We start from the raw sequence: 5,836 nt of genomic DNA, 5'->3' as shown, positions 1-5,836 counted from the left end.
TACCTCTGTATATCTGGGAATGACGTGACGATACCACCTTTTCATAAAGTAATAGTGACAATGACCCCTAATGCTGAGAAACTTATTAATGACTTGCAGTTGGTTTTATAGCCCTGATCTCATTGATCCCGGAAGCACTTCTGTGAGGTAAGGAGGCAAAGTATGATTATCCCACACTAGAGATACAGAAACCAAGGCTCACGGGACTTAGGACTTGCTCAACATTTAGCATGTGGGCAGGAAAAAAACCTTTTTATTCTTATTCCCGTGCCCCTTCATTTACTCACGTTATCTCCGAGCCGTTAACAAAAGAGCAAGGGACAGGCACTAAGGCTTTCTCAAAAAGACCCTGGTGCCCACAGCCTCTAGCCCAGCCGGACTTTCAGGGCCCCCCAACCATGTCCCCAAGTCTACTACACCTGGGCTTCACCACGGCACAACACGAAGAGGACAGGGATTCGCCACATGAGATTCCTGGGCACCTCCGCTCCTTTAGCCGCCCCTGCACTGCAGTGAAACGAGCACACTGCGTCGCCGTGTCGTGTCCCGGCGTCCAGGGTTCCAGGTTAGAGGAGACGAGCATAACTGCAGAAGCAGCAGCTCTTTAAAGACACAGGGAGGTGGGATCCAAAGACTGTGGAAAACAGGAGAGCCGATTTCAGTACTTTCACAAGGACATGAGAAGTGAGCTGAAAAACCAGCATACGTATTTGTATTCATTCAAACAACGCTCAGTGAGCGCTTTTTGTGTGCCGGGTGCGGGCTGTGCTACCATGAACAGGGTGGCCTCTACCTGCGGCCCTCACAACACGGCGCCGCGACAGAGCAGCCAATGAGTAATGAACGTCGGTCCACGTTACAAACGCTGCTGCAGCAGCAACGATTAATCATCATCCAACCAGCAACAGCAGATTCATCCAAACAGAAAGTTTCACAAAATCTAGACTCAAATACTACCTTTGCCCAATGTAAACACTTCTGAAAGTGAGGAAGATAATAAATGAAGCAATTATTTATTCTGGATTTAATGGAGCAGCCTAAAAAGTCTTGAGAGTTAAGTCCTTCAAAGCTACCAAGTTCTTAATAGAAGCCAGGCTCCGGTCTGTGCTGTGGACATAAAAACTGATGGAAACAGAAGGACCCACAGTAAAATGAAAGTAGACATGTAAACTCTCTATTACAGAGGGTGTGATAAGTGCTATGACAGAGCAAACCACATAATGATGAAAAAACAGAAAGGAGATATTTAAATAGGGAAGTCAAGAGGGACTGCCAAGATATATGATCCTTAAGCTGAACTTAAAGAGTGAAAAGTTTACTAGTTGTTATGGAATGAATGTTTGCCCATCCCTTCCCCAATTCCTATGTTGAAGCCCTAACCCTCATTGCGATGGTATTAGGAGGGGAGAGGTAATTAGGTTTAGATGAAGTCATGAGAGTGGTGTCCCTATAATGGGGGGGATCCGTGTCCCTGTAAGAAGAAGAGAGACCAGAGCTCATTCACACTCACTCTCTTTCCTTCTCTTACTCTCTCTCTCTCTTCCCCTCTCCAAGTGCACACAGAGAAGAGGTCATGTGAGCACACAGGGAGATGGCAGTTGTCTGCAAGCCAAGAAGAGAGTTCTCATCAAGACCTGAATCTGTCAGCACCTTGCTCTTGGACTTCCCAACCTCCAGAACTGTGAGAAATAAATGCCTGTTGTTTAAGCCACCCAGTCTATGGTATTTGGTTATGGCAGCCTGAGCTGGCTAATATACTAGGTTAAAATTAAAAAAAAAAAGAAAAAGAAAGAAAGAAAGAAAGAAAGAAAAGAAAGAAAAGAAAAGAAAAGAAAAGAAAAGAAAAGAAAAGAAAGAAAAGGAACAAAGAAAGAAAGAAAGAAAGAAAGAAAGAAAGAAAGAAAAGAAAGAAAAGAAAAGAAAAGAAAAAAAAGAAAAGAAAAGGAACAAAGAAAGAAAGAAAGAAAGAAAGAAAGAAAGAAAGAAAACCATTTTAGAAAGAAAAAAATATGAAGTGACGGAAATCACAGATGCTCCAGACAGCATGCCAGGTTTAAGAACTCAAAGAAGGTTGGCATGATTAAAGGGTGGGCATACATGTGGCTTAGTGAAAGAAGATGCTGCTTCAGAAACAGGAAGCCCGGGAAAGCCGTGTATGCTGAAGTGGGTACTTGAACTTCATGCAGAAAGCTACTGAAGGGTTGTAAACAAAATAGGACTTGTTCAGAACTGAAACTTAGCCTACTGCAGAGGAGGGCTACAGGATGGGTTAAAAGGGACGGGTCTGAAGACAAGGAAAAAGTGGTAAATGTGGTAGACAGATGTTCTTTCTTCAGGAACCACCCTTCCCCTAATTTACAAGATTGGTCAGGTGACATGGTTCAAGTGGACTGATGGGTCCTCCCTTACCTAGCCAAGGGATGGGCAAGTGATTTCATTCTAGGCCAGTTAGAATACTCGTTTGCCACAATTTAGCACAGGGCTCAACATACAAGATATGCTTAAAAATATGACTGAATAGTTAAAAACAGCATTATAGAAGTGATCAAGTGATCCAGGGATTTCCTAGAATTCTTGAGGTTTAAGGCTTTATGGCAACTGTAATAGGGAAAGATAAGGAAGCAAATGTCATCATTCAGTCTTCGAATGAACATTATTAAGTGCACTCTGCATGCCAAGTGTAAAATGAGGTTCTGGAATAGGGTTGGTAGAAATACAAACATGAGTAAAACACAGTTCTTGTCCTTAAATATATTTTTAATAATGGAAACCTTTATTATTCAAGATCAAAAATTTTAAAGGCATAATTATACAAATAAAGGAATACAGTTATCCAGAGAAATTTGCTAACTAGTAGTTCTTGCTGCAAGAATCAGAAAAGGCTGTGAGGAGAAGGAGTTTTTGAGTTGACCCTGGAGTGGCTAAAACTTGGACAGATGGAGAGAGGGACAAAATTAGTATTCAACTGAATCAAGGAGGATGAGATTAAGGGTCATTAACTTGATCCCAAGATGGCAGAAGAGAAAGACTTGCACAAAGCATTAAAATTACTAAGGAAAAGGAAAGAAGCAGAGACCGTGGGCGACAACAGTGTCATCATCTGAAGCACTCAAAGTGTAAGAATCATCTGCGGTTGAGACGTGGCTCCGGAAAGCAAAGAGGTTTACACGCGGGAGAAGGGAGGCAGAGTGTCCAAGAGAAGGAATGGAGAAGGTGGGTTCGAGACAAAGGACTGCCTCTCCACAGCAGGAGGATGTGGGAGAAATGAAATGGAGGGGCCTGTGTGCCGGCCCCATACCGGATCCACGTGAGCCTCAGACCGGAGATGGCAAGAATGAGCACATTGTTGGCAGAATGCGAATGAGGTCAGCAGAGGCCTGCTGAGTGGGGCAAAGACACCTCGGCCAGCTGAGAGAGTCTCACTTACAGAAATACAGTCTCCATCTTCTCATTAACGCTCGGCCCTCTGTCACTCTGGTTGCTCTGTTCACTATCCCTCTTCGCACTAGAAAGCAATCATACACACAGTGGGGTGGGAGTTAGACTTTCTGCTGCTTTTCTTCTGCCCTGATTTTTAGCTTTAACGTATTAGAATCAAATGGAAGCTAAGTTTACTGCCAGGCTGTAATTCTTGACGGGAGAAGGTCCTTGCCACAGTGAGCTTCCGCAGTCAGCATTTGTCTTTTCCTGGCTTGCCCAGCTCCTGACTTCCCCTCGAGCCGCTTCACCCTCACCAACCTCATCATTCCCAGACGGAGACGGAGCCATTTCCACCTCCCATGAAGCACAGCTCCTGGCATTCATTCTAGAACTCCCCACTTAAAATCCCACCTGGCTGGTATTTTGTAACATGGATAAACACCTGCAGAATATAAGAAATGAGAAACCGGGGAAAGAAAGTAACACTATGGTGTCCCTGCTAAGCACATCCATACACAATCCACTTCTCACAAAAACCCCCAGAGCTAGACATTGCTGTATCTTTTCTATCTGAATATTACTAAATGCTGTGGCAGGAATCCCAGAATGAAACCCTGAGTGGGGAAAGAAATGGGCAGTATGAAGTCAAACCCAATCCAGTTTAGGAAAGTGAAGTGAAAGGGGGGAGAAACCTACACAGTTCCCTCCATCTTGGGAACTCGTGTGTGGCGCCTACGGCATGGATCTGAAGACGAAACCTCAAGAGGGTGTGTGGGGGAGAATGACCAGGTTATTCCAAGCCACAGAGCCTCAAAGAGTCTCTGACGGTGGTTTTTCTCAAAGGGCCTAAGGACAGGCGGTTGGCTTGGTAACAGAAGAGGTAGCCAAAGAGGCACCAATTACAGTTGTGTAAATGTGTCAAGGATCCAGCCTGAGGGGGGCCTGAAGGAAGCAATGCATAAAAAGCTGAGGGGTGGAGCAGGAGAGAAGGCATTTTGTTACTGCTGCTTTCTGGGTCACACGTGGCTGGACACTCACTTGAGATATCCCTACTCTCTCAGAAGACACACCCAAATGACCCATTTGATGCCAACAGCAGCAGAGAGGAAATGTGCTCTTGTCATTACCATACTGTTATCATACTGATTTCTAAATGAGGAGTTAGGTCATCGTAGCTTGCTGAAAGGTGATGTCACATGATCACTTTTGTAATTATCAAAGGAGACAGTTGAGTGAATCTAGTTTTCTTTAAAGGACATACTTATGAACTCAGTAGCACTCCATCAACAGTCCCACCAAAATATTCCTAAATTTACCTATAATTATTTTTGCTCTCATAGTTGATTTGTTAGCATTTTTCTTCTAAATTCTTTTGAGTATTCTGTGGGTTTTTTAAACTTTTGATAAATTTCCTCATAACTGTGCCAAAAACCCTAATTTGGGAATTATTCTCAATAATCTCTAATGATTATGGGATATTGGTGAACAGGGAAGGATGAAAAGTTTTTATCTATTTCCCTCACATAAATGAGAATAGAAACAAAAAGGAGCAGTTCAAGCCAAGCAATTGCCCAGGGAGCCAATTCAATTTCTTTTATAATTTTTAATTACACAAGTATTTCAAGAAATATTCTCCTCATAAAAATTTCAATAATACAAGGCAAAAGTCCCCAGTGACCACGATACTCAATCCTACTCCCCTCTTTGGAGGAATCCATTATTATTAGTTTGGTGTTTACCTTCCAGAACTTTTTTAATGTGTTTATACATGTATTAGGCAATGTATTACTTAATATACATGATATCATATGCTTTCTTCACTTATGCCTTTGAAATAAAATTAAATCAAGACATAGTAATCTATTCCTTTCTTTTCAACTGTAACGTATCTTTTTAATTAGGGTAACAGTAGCCACTTTAACAAATAAATCCCAAAATATCGATGGCTTAGTACAATGAAAGTTTATGTCTTATTCACCTACCAGTCCAGGGAGAGTAGTGCAGGCCAACAGGTAGCTTTCCTCCATTCAGGAACCAAGCTCCGTCCATCTGGTTGCAGCACGTCTCTGAGGATCTTTCTATTGTCTGCCTCCAGTCAAGAGAAGAGCACAGAGAAGGTACATCTACTTTTTGAAAGATGTAGCCTAGAAGTGACACCCATGACTTCCACTATTATTACACTAGTAAGTTCAAGGCGGATTTGGGAAATTGCTCATTTAACTATTCTGCCACTGATGGTTTGTTTCTAGGTTTTGTTCTTATGAGTAATGGTGCAACAAATGTCTTTCAGCCTGTCTTTGTATGTAGAGGGTACAAAGTGAGGTACATGATGACTCAAAGAACACGCACTTTTCTTAGCTTAATGGACACTGACAAACTGCTCTCCAGAAAAGACTATACCCAATGCATACTCTAC

At 42.5% G+C, this 5,836-nt stretch overlaps 1 long non-coding RNA gene across 1 annotated transcript; it reads right to left on the bottom strand.

Annotated features, from left to right (window-relative positions):
* Window positions 1–437: 437 nt before the first annotated feature.
* Window positions 438–5,457, bottom strand: LOC117801413. The gene is made up of 3 exons (XR_004623906.1): window positions 5,403–5,457; window positions 3,428–3,505; window positions 438–634 (listed from the first exon to the last, which is right to left on the bottom strand). It is a non-coding gene; the product is annotated as an uncharacterized LOC117801413 (long non-coding RNA).
* Between the last annotated feature and the right edge of the window lie 379 nt (window positions 5,458–5,836).

This window comes from Ailuropoda melanoleuca, chromosome 3 (genome assembly GCF_002007445.2).
Source record: "Ailuropoda melanoleuca isolate Jingjing chromosome 3, ASM200744v2, whole genome shotgun sequence".
NCBI classification, from domain to species: domain Eukaryota; kingdom Metazoa; phylum Chordata; class Mammalia; order Carnivora; family Ursidae; genus Ailuropoda; species Ailuropoda melanoleuca.
This window is presented reverse-complemented; position numbering and strand designations above follow the sequence as displayed.